The 17,202-nt window shown below is 43.8% G+C and overlaps 1 protein-coding gene across 1 annotated transcript in view; it reads right to left on the bottom strand.

Annotated features, from left to right (window-relative positions):
- LOC311106948 (rho guanine nucleotide exchange factor TIAM2-like) overlaps window positions 1-17,202 on the bottom strand; it is a 63,643-nt gene that overhangs the window by 37,639 nt on the left and 8,802 nt on the right. The window contains exon 2 of the mRNA XM_084149354.1: window positions 11,418-11,529. The gene's annotated coding sequence lies outside the window, so the exon portion shown is untranslated. The remainder of the gene's footprint in view (window positions 1-11,417; window positions 11,530-17,202) is intronic.

Here is a 17,202-nt window from a genome sequence, read left to right as displayed (position 1 = left end):
GTATTTACCTTTCCATGGTAGCAAGATCTTATCTATTTTTGCTAACTTTCTATTAAAATGTATTGGAGTGAGATCATTTATTTCATTTGGGATATGTATTTCGAGTATATCCACATCACCATCAGACCATTTTATTGGTAAACTACATGGTAATGTAAATGATTTATTATTTAGTGATCCAATACGTAATATAGTACATTTATCATAATTTGGTTGTAATCCAGAGAGGTTAGAACATGTATCTAGATCCTCTATGAGGCTGTGGAGGGATTCAAGTTGTGGATTTAAAAGAAAACATGAATCATCAGCGTACAATGACACCTTTGTTTTTAAGCCCTGGATTTCTAAACCTTTGATATTATTGTTGGATCTGATTTTAATAGCTAACATCTCGATGGCCATAATAAATAGATATGCCGATAGTGGACAACCTTGTTTCACTCCTCTTGACAGTTTAAAACTTTCTGAGAAATAGCCATTATTTACTATTTTACACCTAGGGTTACTGTACATGATTTAAACCCATTTTATTAGACATTCTCCAAAATTGAAATGCTCCAGGCATTTATATATAAACCCTAGTCGTACTTTATCAAATGTCTTTTCGAAGTCTGCTATGAATAGCAGTCCTGGTTTCCCACATTTTTTATTAGTGTTCTATTGTTTCCAGTACTTGCCTTATATTATCTTTCAATGTATCTTCCATGTAAAAAACCTGTCTGATTAGAATGAATAATGTCCGACAATACCTTTTTAATTCTATGAGCTATACATTTTGCTAGAATCTTTGCATCACAACACTGAAGTGTAAGGGGCCTCCAATTTTTTTAACGGACTGGATCTTTGTATTTTCCACTTGTATCCTGTTTCAGTAATAATGAAATCAGACCTTCTTCTTGAGTGTCTGATAATCTACCATTTACATAGGAGTGGTTAAAACATGCTAATAACGGTCCTCTGAGTATATCAAAAAAGGTTTGGTATACCTCGACTGGTATGCCATCCAACCCTGGAGTTTTCCCGGACTTAAAGTCTTTAATTACATCCAGAAGTTCCTCCTCTGTAATTTCACCTTCACATGAGTCTTTCTGTATGGCTGTTAATTTTGCATTATCAATAGAAAACAAATCTATACAATTAGCTTCAGTTAGAGGAGATGGAGGCGACTGAAACGAAAACATATGCTTAAAGTACTTTGTTTCCTCCTTCAAAATATAATTTGGTGAATCATGGGTGACTCCGTCATTTGTAACCAGTTTCAGTGAATTCTTTTTGGTAGCATTCCTATGCTGAAGATTAAAAAAGAAGAATTTGGTGCATTTTTCCCCATATTCCATCCAGTTTGCTTAATTTTTTATTTTATAATATATTACACTTGATCTTTCTTGAATAAGTTTCTCCATTTTTTTTTGTTTTTCCTCTAATATATTCTGAGCCTCTATGTTACAGTTTTTATTGCTATCTATCTGTTCTGTTAGACCTTCTATTACCTTTGTTACTATGGACTCTTGACTTAAATTGCTTTTGTTTTTGAGATGAGTACTGAATTGCATGGCCTCTAAAGGCACATTTAAAGGTGTCCGATACAATAAGGGGAGTTGCTGTACCTATGTTATGTCGGAAAAAATCAGTTATGAATTCTTCTGTCCTAGTTAAAAACAAGTTATCCTTTGCAGCAGAGGTAACTCTGGGTCTTCCATTCCTGTGGCGGTCCTCATGAGAGCCAGTTTCATCATAGCGATTGATGGTTTTTGCAACTGCACTTGAGGAAACTTTCAAAGTTCTTGATATTTTCCGTATTGACTGACCTTCATGTCTTAATGTAATGATGGATGGTCGTTTCTCTTTGCTTATTTGAGCTGTTCTTGCAATAATATGGACTTGGTCTTTTACCAAATAAGGCTATCTTCTGTACAACCCCCCCCCCCCCCCCCCCCCCTTTTTTTCCCCCCACTCCAACCACCCATGGGCAGGATTGGACCCCTGGTTTAGATGAAAGGGCACAGACAGGAAGAGGACATACCTAAAGTCCATCTCTCCTCTCACACATATTAGTCTGTTATTTTAAGCTTCTCTATTCAGACAAAGAAACTAATTGTAAATTATATTATCCTGCTGTATCTCTCCCAAGCCAGAGGGTGACTGACTGACTACACAGGACAAAAAACACCAGACAATCCAGGAAATGATTTCCCCCTCGCGCTCTGCCAGCCAGTACATTTATTCATTTCCAAACAATTGCCTAGCTGTCAGGGTGGGCAGACAGCATGTGTATCAACAGAGCTCTCTAAGAGAAGTATCGAATAGCATCATACTAATGAAATAGCCAACAACAGTTTTACAAACACTTTTACGTTCCGTCCCAAATGGCACCCTATTCCCTATGTAGTGCACTACTTTTGACCAGGGCCCTTAGGGAATAGGGTGCCATTTGGACGCATATTTAGTGTTGCTGCAGTGCATTGTTCTCACTCAAATGAAGTCATATCTGGCAGCAGTGTGTGGGCAAGCAGATATAACTCTCACCTCCATCGTATCCTCTTACACAGCCACAGGAAACCAGCCATGGGAACCAGACAACAATCCAACCCAATCTGAAACCACTATACTCAACTCTCCCGGCTGTCACTCTGAGTGAGGTGGGTTGGCTCAGCCTTAGCTCACCTCCCAGGCTGGTAGCTGGGGGTGGGAGATGCTGTGGCTAGGTTACATTGGGAGAGGGTAGACTTTGAGTTGGGGCTATGCGAAGAGGGTAGACTGGGGTTGTGTCCCAAATGACACCTTATTCCCTATATAGTGCACTTCTTTTGACCAGAGCCCTATGTTCCCTTGTCAAAAGTTCTGCACTATGTAGGGAATAGGTTGCCATTTGCGACGCAGCCTGGGTTGTGGGTCGGTTATTTGGGGACAGAGGGCAGAGAGCAGTGACCGCTCCATTTCCCATGGGAAAGCACAAAGTAGCTTCGATAAGAGTCAAACAGGCAGGCAGGGAGGGAGGTTGGGCGCCTGGAACCAGGGACCCAGCATCCAGGGAACTGCTCTCTGTCAGAAAGAGGAAGTGGAGGGAGAGGGAGAGAGGGCCTGGAGGGAAGTGGAGGGAGAGAGGGCCTGCTTCCTCCCCAGCCCAGCTGTGTCTGAGAAGGCCTCTTGTGCTCCCAGCATGGGCAGATGGGTGGGGCCCCTGGACTGCATCAGATCATTCAGGGCAGAGGGATAATGGCGGTGTCCAAAATGGCACCCAATTCTCCCTCTGGGCCCTGGTCAAAAGTAGTGCACTATATAGGGAATAGGGTGTGATTTGGGACCCTTCTTATATAGAGTGGGGGAAAAAAGTATTTAGTCAGCCACCAATTGTGCAAGTTCTCCCACTTAAAAAGATGAGAGAGGCCTGTAATTTTCATCATAGGTACACGTCAACTATGACAGACAAATTGAGAAATATTTTTCCAGAAAATCACATTGTAGGATTTTTAATGAATTTATTTGCAAATTATGGTGGAAAATAAGTATTTGGTCACCTACAAACAAGCAAGATTTCTGGCTCTCACAGACCTGAAACTTCTTCTTTAAGAGGCTCCTCTGTCCTCCACTCGTTACCTTTATTAATGGCACCTGTTTGAACTTGTTATCAGTATAAAATACACCTGTCCACAACCTCAAACAGTCACACTCCAAACTCCACTATGGCCAAGACCAAAGAGCTGTCAAAGGACCCAGAAACAAAATTGTAGACCTGCACCAGGCTGGGAAGACTGAATCTGCAATAGGTAGGCAGCTTGGTTTGAAGAAATCAACTGTGGGAGCAATTATTAGGAAATGGAAGATATACAAGACCACTGATAATCTCCCTCGATTTGGGGCTCCACGCAAGATCTCACCCCGTGGGGTCAAAATGATCACAAGAATGGTGAGCAAAAATCCCAGAACCACACGGGGGGACCTAGTGAATTACCTGCAGAGAGCTGGGACCAAAGTAACAAAGCCTACCATCAGTAATACACTACGCCGCCAGGGACTCAAATCCTGCAGTGCCAGACGTGTCCCCCTGCTTAGAGATCCTGGTTCGAATCCAGGCTCTGTCGCAGCCGGCCGCGACCTGGAGACTCATGGGCGGCGCACAATTGGCCCAGCGTCGTCCAGGGTAGGGGAGGGAATGGCCGGCAGGGATGTAGCTCAGTTGATAGAGCATGGCGTTTGCAACGCCAGGGTTGTGGGTTCGATTCCCACGGGGGCCAGTATAAAAAATATATATATTTGTATTCACTAACTGTAAGTCGCTCTGGATAAGAGCGTCTGCTAAATGACTAAAATGTAAATGTAAAATGTTAAGCCAGTACATGTCCAGGCCCGTCTGAAGTTTGCTAGAGTGCATTTGGATGATCCAGAAGAGGATTGGGAGAACTTTTTGGTAAAAACTCAACTCGTCGTGTTTGGAGGACAAAGAATGCTGAGTTGCATCCAAAGAACACCATACCTACTGTGAAGCATGGGGGTGGAAACATCATGCTTTGGGGCTGTTTTTCTGCAAAGGGACCAGGACGACTGATCCGTGTAAAGGAAATAATGAATGGGGCCATGTATCGTGAGATTTTGAGTGAAAACCTCCCTCCATCAGCAAGGGCATTGAAGATGAAACGTGGCTGGGTCTTTCAGCATGACAATGATCCCAAACACACCGCCCGGGCAACGAAGGAGTGGCTTCGTAAGAAGCATTTCAAGGTCTTGGAGTGGCCTAGCCAGTCTCCAGATCTCAACCCCATAGAAAATCTTTGGAGGGAGTTGAAAATCTGTGTTGCCCAGCGACAGCCCCAAAACATCACTGCTCTAGAGGAGATCTGCATGGAGGAATGGGCCAAAATACCAGCAACAGTGTGTGAAAACCTTGTGAAGACTTACAGAAAATGTTTGACCTGTGTCATTGCCAACAAAGGGTATATAACAAAGTATTGAGAAACTTTTGTTATTGACCAAATACTTATTTTCCACCATAATTTGTAAATAAATTCATTAAAAATCCTACAATGTGATTTTCTGGAGAAAAAAAATCTCATTTTGTCTGTCATAGTTGACGTGTACCTATGATGAAAATTACAGGCCTCTCTCATCTTTTTAAGTGGGAGAACTTGCACAATTGGTGGCTGACTAAATACTGTTTTTCCCCACTGTATGCAGCATTCTGAATGAGGTAACCTGACTGGATAATAAACTCAGCAAAAAAAGAAAAGTCCTCTCATTGTCAACTGCGTTTATTTTCAGCAAACTTAATATGTGTAAATATTTGTATGAACATAACAAGATTCAACAACTGAGACATAAACTGAACCAGTTCCACAGACATGTGACTAACATAAATTGAATAATGTGTCCTTGAACAAAGGAGGGGTCAAAATCAAAAGTAACAGTCAGTATCTGGTGTGGCCACCAGCTGCATTAAGTACTGCAGTGCATCTCCTCCTCATGGACTGCACCAGTTTGCCAGTTCTTGCTGTGAGATGTTACCCCACCAAGGCACCTGCAAGTTCCCGGACATTTCTGGGGGAATGGCCCTAGCCCTCACCTTCCGATCCAACAGGTCCCAGACGTGCTCAATGGGATTGAGATCCGGGCTCTTCGCTGGCCATGGCAGAACACTGACATTCCTGTCTTGCAGGAAATCACGCACAGAACGAGCAGTATGGCTGGTGGCATTGTCATGCTGGAGGGGCATGTCAGGATGAGCCTGCAGGAAGGGTACCACATGAGGGAGGAGGATGTCTTCCCTGTAGCGCACAGCATTGAGATTGCCTGCAATGACAACAAGCTCAGTCCGATGATGCTGTGACACACCGCCCCAGACCATGACGGACCCTCCACCTCCAAATCGATCCCGCTCCAGAGTACAGGCCTCGGTGTAACGCTCATTCCTTGGACGATAAATGCGAATCCAACCATCACCCCTGGTGAGACAAAACCGCGACTCGTCAGTGAAGAGCACTTTTTGCCAGTCCTGTCTGGTCCAGCAACGGTGGGTTTGTGCCCATAGGCGACGTTGTTGCCGGTGATGTTTGGTGAGGACCTGCCTTACAACAGGCCTACAAGCCCTCAGTCCAGCCTCTCTCAGCCTAGTGCGGACAGTCTGAGCACTGAAGGAGGGATTGTGCGTTCCTGGTGTAATTTGGGCAGTTGTTGTTGCCATCCTGTACCTGTCCCGCAGGTGTGATGTTTGGATGTACCGATCCTGTGCAGGTGTTGTTACACGTGGTCTGCCACTGCGAGGACAATCAGCTGTCCGTCCTGTCTCCCTGTAGAGCTGTCTTAGGCGTCTCACAGTACGGACATTGCAATGTATTGCCATGGCCACATCTGCAGTCCTCAAGCCTTCTTGCAGCATGCCTAAGGCACGTTCACACAGATGAGCAGGGACCCTGGGCATCTTTCTTTTGGTGTTTTTCAGAGTCAGTAGAAAGGCCTCTTTAGTGTTCTAAGTTTTCATAACTGTGACCTTAATTGCCTACCAACTGTAAGCTGTTAGTGTCTTAACGACCGTTCCACAGGTACATGATCATTAATTGTTTATGGTTCATTGAACAAGCATGGGAAACAGGTTTAAACCTTTTACAATGAAGATCTGTGAAGTTATTTTGATTTTTACTAATTATCTTTGAAAGACAGGGTCCTGAAAAAGGGATGTTTCTTTTTTTGCTGAGTTTAAATGCAAAATTGACAATTTCATGCAGCGCTAATGGGAAGTTTTAAGGCCCACCGGTAACGCAGTCAATAATAGCATGGAATTTGAGAGCGGAAGCGCAGCCTATCCAGCCATGACGCACAGTGCCCATGGAAGGAATGATGTGCCTTTTGAATCTCATATTAAGTATTGTTTCCCCCCCCATTTAGTTTAATTTTATAAAAAAAACAAGCATAGTCTACCCTCCCCTTAATCAAGGCTGGTTTATCAGCATTGCATTGTCTTTTTATCCTGGTCATTAGCCAAGTAGCCTATGAATAAAGGGGTTTTAAATGGTCTACTGAGAGTGCTTTGAAGTAGTTGAGTTTTTTTCCCTCATGCTTTTTTATTATTCACAATTCACATAACTGCATTTCACTTGTTGAAGTAGACTATCCATCCCCATTTTCAAAGAACACCCCTCATCTGATTACCAAAGACACGCTCCCAGCTCCTCCAAACGATTCACTCCTCCTATAATGCCATATCAACAGTGGATTTTTTGAGAATCTGCAATGATACAATTGACAGGAGCCTAGTATTTTGTATAGACGTACGAATGTTATGCATAAAGACGTTTAGGCCTACATGTGCACACAGTGCCATGGAACGAGAGAAGCAATTTATGATATCGCGCTTCTGACCCCACCCTACTTCGAAATATTGTTGTTGTTTTCAAAAACAGATTCCTTGTTTTCCATTTCATATGATTAGAAACCAAGCCCTCCATAGGCTACCCTAGGCCTAAGCTACTATATCGAAGGCTGGTTCAACAGCAATGCATTGTGTATTATCCTGGCCTGGAAAAGTAGCCTATCCATAAAAAGTGTTTAAATGGTCTATTCGTCAGTGCCTTGAACTGAAAATATACTGCACATCCAAAAACATACACACATATGCCTACCTGCATACTTCATTTTGCTTGGTCAAGTATGCATCCACATCTCCAAAGAGTGCCTCTCATCCAGTTACCAAAGATGCGCTCCTCCCAACTTATTTAAATTATTCAGTCCTATAATGCAGTATCAAAAGGTAGGCCTAGGATATATCTTGTTTAGTGAGAACGTGCCTCACACATACAATACAATTGACAGGAGCCTAGTATTTTTATTTGATGAGAAGTGCAATGTGTAAAGACATGTAGGCTAGGCTCATTGACACCAATTACAATGTTGACCTTTCTTTATAATTTTTTTACTGTTGCTATTACTCGTTGATGTAACCTATGATATTTAATAAACTGTCCTGTAGTATAATCCACAATGGACCAGGAGGAGAATATTCTGTGCCCCCAGAAGAATTGGAGTCGATGACAACACAAAAACCGGCAATAACCTACAGAACTTGAGACAACTGCATGCAGTATTAAGCCATGGAACACGTTGATTGGCCAGTGAGTGGCCAAGCCCTCATCACACCTACAACTTGTTTATTCATCAAAACCCAGCCCTTTCGCGCCACTGACAGCTATTGTGCTCATAATTCCGGTTGTGAAAATAGCAAAACTATTTCGGACACACCCCAGGACCTATAGTGCTACCGCCAGCGCATAGATTGACCATTGCGTTAGGTTTGTTAAAATAGAGCCCATGGTTTACTAGTATGCACTGCTTCTCTTATTCATCCTCTGTTCACCAAACAATGTTGACCCCTTGTCTGCTAACCAGACTATATTCGACCTGGTACCAAATCAAATTAAACAAACTCTTTAGCCACCTTCCAGCCCATTTCCACCCTCTGCCTCAATCTGTCAATTTCTCCAACACCAGTGAAAATGGTTAACGAAGTTAGCTGTCAATTAGAGTTGGACCCCATTGATCCATCACTGCAGCTGAGCATTCTGTTGTTAGCAAATATAATGGGGGGTGAGTTGAGGACACAGGTTGCATCCCAAATATCACCCTATTCCCTATTTAGTGCACTCATTTTAACCAGGGCACATAGGTGTTTGGCCAGTTCTATGCGGTGACTTTCTATGGCGCATTTTGACCCAGGTTTGGGTTAGGTTAGTTGGTACACCGATTGATGACAGTCTCCAACCCTTTGTGACGCGCACCTCTTTATATTGCATCTGTATGTCCTATACTGTAAGTAGATCCTGTGTTTAGAACATAGGTTTTGCCTTGATGTTACAGTTTGGTGCTGAACATTTTAGACTAGTGAGAAATACAGTGAGAAATTATCCTAAAAGCCATCTAGAGATAAATAACTAACTCTTCATACCCTTCATAGTGAAAGGGGAGAGATGGATGGTAGTTTGGCTCTTTCTCTCTTTCTCTCTCTCTCCACTGAGCACACACACTCCTTTCTTCCAGCTCCATTGTCTCAGAAGAGAGAGAAAGAAAGTGAGAGAGAGGGGGCCAGAGAGGGCCACACAAAGCAGGGACGGCTGCCTGGCGCGGGCTCTTCTGTTCAGCCTCCTGTCCAGATGCCAGTATCAAGCCCCTTTGCCCTTCAAAACATCCATCAATAAAATTCTAATAATACTACATGGGACTTTTCAAAGACCCAAAGTCGCTTTACTATTGTAGAAACTAAACAAAAAACGGAAATCAAAACAAGAAGGCCAGACTAACAGCCAGAAGAAACAGAAACATGAAACAAAGAGAAGGGGGAGGGGTTTAGAGAAGGGGAAAGAGTGTGATGTGTCAGTGTATGAGTGAGTGAACAGGTGTTGAGGGTGTGTGTGTGTGAGAGAGTGAGTGTGTGTGGGAGAGAGTGTGTGTGTGGGGGGGGGGGGCTTAGGGGTAGTCCAAGGTGAAGAGGTGGGGCTTTAGGAGGGACTGAAAGATGGTGATGGACTCAAGAGTCACGGATGGCTGGAGGGTGAGAGTTCCAGAGCCTTGGAGCAACCCTGGAAAAGGCCCTGTCGCCGAAGCTCTGGAGCTTGGACTTGGGAATGGCAAGGTGGCCTGCTGTGATGGAACGGAGTGAGCAGAAAATACGTTCGGAAAGGTAAGCGGGGGCAAGGTGGTGAAGGGCTTTGTAGGTCAGAAGGAGGATCTTGTAGTTAATGCTATCTGAGAAGCTCCATAGGAACTACTGATGAGCTTAGTGACGTAAAGGCAACCCTCAGACATTGGATACTGTGTACACAATGCCAGTCTCACTGAACGAGAGGTGTGCCACAGTGTTGCTGGTGACAGTGATGATGATGGCTGTTCAGTGTCTTTGAAAGGAGGAGCCATGTTGGCAACTATACTTTCAAAAGATGCCCATGTAATATAAAATGAACAGGATTGAATGGACTGTCACTGGCGATTGAGGCAGTTTCAGGCGGTTTTCCCTATTGTCAAGTGAATGTGCTAATAGCAATTGGAACAAAAACCTGCTAGGAACCACTTAAATGCCAGCAGCACCCTCTGGGTGTGCATTTCTACCCTCTTAGAAAAAAAGTTGCTATCTAGATTAAAACCTAAAAGGGTTCTTCAGCTGTACCCAATTCCATAGGACAGGGATCCCCAACTAGATTCAGCCACGGGCTGATTTTGCTGGGTTTGCTCCAGCAATAGCTTAGCACCTGGGTCTGAGCTATGTACCGCTGTGTACCACTACACACACTAATGAGCAGGATGTGGTGGTTAAGGCTCCCAGGGCGGCGCACAATTGGCCCAGCGTCGTCCGGGTTTGGCCGGTGTAGGCCGTCATTGTAAATAAGAATTTGTTCTTAACTGACTTGCCTAGTTAAATAAAGGTAAAATAAAAAAAAGAACAAAATTAAAAGGCTAAGCCCATGTAAACATAGGGATCCCACAGGCAAACCCGATGCATTCCCTCACACACAGATACACACACAAAAACGCACACACAAACACACACACAGACAGACACACACACACACCAGTCTACCTAAGTACTTTGGTCTTTGAGTCAATTCAGTATTTATTTTCTCTGTGGAACAGTGTTGTTGGTCAGTGAAGTCTTAAAGGAGTACATTAACAGTATTGATCTGCTGGTTGGATGCCAAATGAGAGAATGAGAGAACAAAAAGTGTTTTCTTTCCAGTGCAACCAACAAAAAACAGGGAAAAGGCAAATTTGTAGAACTAAGTGGATTTAATGGCTTAAGGTTTAATACTATTTCACCAGAAGGTCACTGGTAAATACCCATTTAGCCGTAGAGGAATGCTGTAGACTTTTATAGTAGACTTGGTAATGTGCTGTAAAGCAGCTAAAAACAGCTAAAAACCTCTGGACCACATCCCCCAATTGTGTGCTCGGTTTTAATTTAATAGTTCATCGTTTCTATTGTAGACGGTGCAGCCTTAGCGTGGCAGTATGGCTGACAGAGGTCCACAGCCATGGAAATGACGGTGATCTGAGAGGGCAGTAGGGCCCAGCCCTGTTCTCCTTGTTTGATCGGCTATGCAAAAACACCTCTGACACTCACTGAAGACCAAGGCTTGCAGAGTCCGATTGGCTTCCAGCCACACACACTGTGCACACACAGCTTGGGAATTCTGCTGACCGGTCAGTTATGAGAACTGAGAGGTGAGGCTGGACAAATCCATTCCCTTTCCTCTTTCTCACGTGCACTGCAGCGCACACAATCCTACAGGACCTAGAAACACACACAGGCACGCAAGCACACACACACACACATCAAGGCACGCAGGCACACACTGACTATACAGTACACACAACATACACACTCAGGACACAGTCACTTCCTGTGTCAGGGTAGGGCTACTTCGGCTCAGCTGGTCACTCACCAATAGCAGGGCTCCCTTCTTCTCTAAGTGTGACTCACAGGTCTCAGAAGGTCAAACATCCCGTCCACTTGTGTTCCTGTGACGCTGTCATTGTAGTGCTGTAGGGTAGAACCTGGGAACAAAATACAACTGAAGCTTCATCTGAATAGCCTACATGAGAGCTATCGCAGACCCAGTACACACACAGTACACCTATTCCTGCTGACTGCTTTGAGGAATTCAGAAAAACATGTTCAAGATTTTAGAATTATCCTTCAGGTTCTGTACTGAAAATGGAAAAGTGCAGCAGCACTTCACCAAGTTGTCTTCTGACTTCGGACTCTTCTCTCGTTTGAGGGGAACATGTAAACAAATCCAAAACCAACCCCTTCCCTGGCTTACGTAAGAGGCCGCCCATCCAGAGAGTCACGGAGCTGAGCTCACCAGTAACCACAGCAGCTTAGTCACAATTCTCCACCCTTTTCTGCACTTACACACTCCCGGTTATGGATTTAAAAGCATATGATTTACGTAAACATTGGCTGGAGTGAGTTTCCACCATTGTTAAATACATGCGAGAAAGTGTGCAAGTGTCCATTTTGGCAGAAGGGTGGAGAATGGGAACTCAGGAGAGAAGTCAGGAGCGCCTCACTCACTCCTCTCTTACGCAACACTGGGAGAGGCTGCAGATCCAGCCGCACAGAATGGAAAACAATGAGGGTTGGAGCCAGAAACGGGCAGGACATGCTGCCAAAAAATCAACTGAGAGCGAGACCACTGTACAGTGTGTGCTGCTGGAGAAGAAATGAGAAGAAGAAGAAAACGAAAGAGGGGGGAGTGGGAAAAACTGACACACAGGGGAAACACACTCTGACTCACATACACTCGTTCATCCACTCCAACACAAACACATGCTGTTTATTTATTCATTTATTCAGGTGAATAACTGAATAAATAACCCCTTGCATTTATTGCATGGTTTGTACCAAGCATTGAAACATTTAACCCTCACCACCCCAGTGTTCAAATGCAAAAGAGAGTCATAAATTATAGGTCAGGCAAGGTTACCATAAATCCACTGTGGGAAGGAGAGAGAGAGAGAGGAGGAGAGGGAGGAGGGGGGTGTTCTCTACACATTAAATCCTTAATCTGGGGGGAATTAAACTCATGAGGCTACCCAGTATTTCCCCCCTCAGGCTAAACCTCTGTTCAATGAGAGACCGTTGTCTGGGTGCTCCAGCCTTGCAGGGCCACTAACCCTAACCCTGTCTATGCAGCAGACAACACATAACACACCTAGGCTAATCTAGGCTGTGTCCAAAATGGAACCCTATTCCCTATGTAGTGCACTACTTTTGACCAGGGCCCATAGTACCCTATTCCCTATATAGTGCACTACTTTTGACCAGATCCCTATGGGCCCTGGACCAGAAACCTATGGGCCCTGGTCAAAAGTAGTGCACTACATAGGGAGCCATTTGAGACACACTCCCCTAGGCTCTCTCCCTGTCCCCCTCATCAGGGAATAGGCGTCTCTGCTGGGGTTGGGGAGATGGATGAGTGCGTTGGGCGACCAGAGAGAGCAGGATATTAACAACTGTGACATTCTGTGTGTCCACATTAAAAGGACATTTGTTTGAGGATGTATGCTTAAGTGACACATAGAGGCTATAAATATGAGCGTACGTCTTTGTTTGAAAATAAGCACAGGCACTTTTTGTGCTCTGAAGTGTGGGTGTTCTCGTAAATGTGTGTTTGTACATGCCTCTGTGTGTATGTGTGGTGAGTGGGTGGCAGGTTGCCTAGCGGTTAGAGAGGCGAGCCAGCAACCGGAGGGTTGCCAATTCCAAATCCCGGGTCCGACAAGAAGTGAGCTGGCAACCGGAGGGCTACTGTTATAAAATCCTAGATGCTATTGCCTGCCTTTGTGCCTTTAAGCAAGGCACTTAACCCCCCACAACAACAGCTCCCCGGGCACCAAGTGTGGCAGCCCCCTGCACCTCTCCATAACCTATAGTATGTATGCCTTTCAGAGGGGTTGGGTCTTGGGTTAAAAGTGGAAGGCACATTTTGGGTGATCTTAAAGGGCAATTCCACCACTTTTCAACCTCATTTCATTATCTCCAGCACAATACTAGTGTGTACATATTTGAAAAACGGTGCATTTCTACGTTTTGTAGAAAAAAAAGATACAGTAAAGTTCTACCCGATGGCATCATCAAAAGTTAAAACATTTTAAAAACAGTGATTTTCTAACACTATGAAATTCGCGATGACGTGGGGAGCAAGAAAATACTCTCCCTCTGGCAAGAAACTTGTTGCAGGTTTTGAAAATCACTGTTTTTCTTACTTTTAATCCTACCCTGTGATGTCACTGAGAAGCATTTTTTAGGATCTTTCTTCTTATCTTTTTACCCACGTATCATAGAAACGCCCCATTTTCATATGTAAACACAGGCATGGTGCTGGAGACAATTAATATATTGGTTGAAAAGTGGTGGAATTACCCTTTAATCTTAATCTTAAAAAGAGGTGAGGGGACTTATCTTGTGTGGGAACAGGGAGTAGAGGAGATTGGAGAGCATAATGTAGGACTAATAGATCAGTAATGAAATGCAGCTGTGGCCCAGTCAGGCCCATAAAGACTCTCGTTAGTGCTGAGTGATTAACCGAAATGTCGGTTATTTTTCTTCATTAAAAAAAAAACTAATTGACCAACATCAGTTCAATTATTTTAATTCCATTTAGTTCGGTTTTTTTCTGTGAGCTCAATGCGCACATTGGCAGTTTCTCTGGAGATAAATCAGATCAAGCCTGAACTGTGCGATGTAGTAGGGAGCCAATATTCTACATAGTTTAGCGCAGAAAACGTGGTAATTAACTACAATGACCATAATACATTGTGCGCTTACTTGTCCGGTCTGTGTTTCTTTTACGCCTGCTACGTAAAAGAGACAGAAGAATGTGTGATTGAGAGGGATAGACAGACAGCAGTTGCTTCGCAAGGTATCTCTACCTGAAAATACATGATCTAAGTGATTGAGTACCTGAGCCCTAGGACCATGCCTCAGGACTACCTGGCCTGATGACTCCTTGCTGTCCCCAGTCCACCTGGTCATGCTACTGCTCCAGTTTCAACTCTTCTGCCTGCGGCTATGGAACCCTGACCTGTTCACCGGACATGCTACCTTGTCCCAGACCTGCTGTTTTCAACTCTCTCTCTCTACCGCACCTGCTATTTCAACCTATGAAAAGCCAAGTGACATTTACTCCTGATGTACTGACCTGTTGCAACCTCTACAACCACTGTGATTATTATTTGACCCTGCTGGTCATCTATGAATGTTTGAACATCTTGGAGAAACATCTGGCCTTAATGGCCATGTACTGTTATAATCTCCACCCGGCACAGCCAGAAGGGAACTGGCCACCCCACAGAGCCTGGTTCCTCTCTAGGTTTCTTCCTAGGTTTCTGCCTTTCTAGGGAGTTGTTCCTAGCCACCGTGCTTCTACATCTGCATTGCTTGCTGTTTAGGGTTTTAAGCTGGGTTTCTGTATAGCACTTTGTGACATCTGCTGATGTAAAAAGGGCTTTATAAATACATTTGATTGATTGATTATTCAGCTGTCAGAAAAGTATGCAGTCATAAAAGTAACAACTACTAAAATAGTGATTTTGTCAGACAGCATAGATTGGATTCATAGAGATGAGATGACTTTGTTGATGAGATGACTTACATGTTTACATTTGTTTATCGAAATCAAAAACTGTTATTATTTTGTAATAATCAAACCAAAACAACATCAAAAAGCACTAATCGCTCATCACTAACTCCTATTCGAAGATAGGTGGAGGTCTGAGAGTGGGAAAAACCTGGTGATGATGTAATAACACTGAGGAGGACACCTAACAGAGTAGCTGTCCCTCACTTCTGCACAACAACAACTTCATCGCACGAAGCAGTGTAAGCCACCAATCTAGGCTACTTTTGAGTACGAATGGAGATCGGGGTTGTATTGTGAAAGCACTTCAAAAAAAAAAAAAAAGTGCCTATATTGAAAAATGCTCAAAAGACACCATTAAAAGATAAGAGAGGATGACATGCCTCCCTGAGGGAGCTCTACTAATACACACTGAGGAATAGAACAATTAACATGTTTGATGGGGTCAGTCAACTTGACACTAATTTCAGAGATGGGAACAAACCTCCTTGGCCCATCTGTGGTCTGGTCTGGTCTGGGCAAGCGGCTGCCTTGTTAAGAGTGGGTTACAGCGCTGCGGCTGGACCAGATTCGATTCTGTTCTAATGCCACACATGCACGCACACAAAAAAAGAATGAATACACGGGTGCAATGGACCCTCATTATCCCAAATGGGAAATTGATAAGATTTGCTGTGAAATGGCATCGTGGAGAGACCCTAATGCGAGCCATGAGTTTTCAGTGTGGCTGGAGGATGGAGGACTGTGGTACGTATCGCAGGCTGTTTTTACAGCCCAGTCAGGAAAAAAACTTTACCCCTTAACGAAACCCCCCCCATCCCCTCGTTCCCCTCTCTCCCCCATTCAGGTCTCCAGCAAAGCCAGTGGGCCCAGTGGTGGAGACCATGGAGACAGAGGATGACCTAAATTACAGCTGTGGGCCACAAAGTAATCCACATTATCATGAGTTATATGTAGGTGATTTCCTCTTTCCTGGAAATAATGTATATATGTGTGAGGGACCTGTGGCAATCCATGTCTATGTTTTGGAAATTCAGATTAGCTAAGCGTGCTTTAGGCATAGACTTTATGTCTCATAGTTGAGAGAGAGTGCATATTAATGTCTCATAGTTGAGAGAGAGTGAACTACACTGAGTGTACAAAACATTAGGAACACATGCTCTTTCCATGACATAGACTGACTAGGTGAATCCAGGTGAAAGCTATGATCCCTTATTCATGTCACTTGTTAAATCCACTTCAATCAGTGTAGATGAAGGGGAGGAGACAGATAAAACATCTATTTTTAAGCCTTGTTGACATGGATTATGTATGATGTGTGCCATTCAGAGGGTGAATGGGCAAGACAAAATATTTAAGTGCCTTTGAACGGTGTATGGTAGTAGGTGCCAAGCGCACAGGTTTGAGTGTGTCAAGAACTACAACGCTGCTGGGTTTTTTTACGCTCAACAGTTTCCGGTGTGTATCAAGAATGGTCCACCACCCAAAGGACATCCAGACAACTTGACACAACTGTGTGAAGCATTGGAGTCAACATGGGCCAACATCCCTGTGGAATGCTTTCGACACCTTGTAGAGTCCATGCCCCGATTAATTGAGGCTGTTCTGAGGGCAAAAGGGAGTGCAACTTCAATATTAGGAAGGTGTTCTTAATGTTTTGTACACTCAGTGTATATCGCCACCAACTGCATGACAACATACAGATAGATGCCAAAATAAAGGAAACACTTGAGTAAATGAGGAATACAAAGTATATTGAAAGAAGCCCACTGGGCAAAAACTGGTTGAATCAACGTTGTTTCCACGTCATTTCAACCCCAAAAAAAATTGTGATGACGTTGAATCAACATGGAAAACTGATTGGATTTGCAAAAAGTCATCAATGTAAGGGCATTTCCTCTTTTTTTTACCCAATGTTTAACATAAAGTAAATCCAATGACATGGTGTATTTTTTTGTTGATTTTACGTTGATTTCACATTAGTTGACAACTCAACCAAATGTAAATCAAAACTAGACATTGAACTGACGTCTGTGCCCAGTGGGAGGTGCTTCCACACAGGTGTGGTTCCTGAGTTAATCAA

Source organism: Coregonus lavaretus (genome assembly GCF_964263955.1).
Source record: "Coregonus lavaretus genome assembly, chromosome: 31".
In the NCBI taxonomy this organism is placed as follows: Eukaryota; Metazoa; Chordata; class Actinopteri; order Salmoniformes; family Salmonidae; genus Coregonus; species Coregonus lavaretus.
Note: the sequence above shows the minus strand (reverse complement) of the source record. Positions and strands in the feature narration are given on the sequence as shown.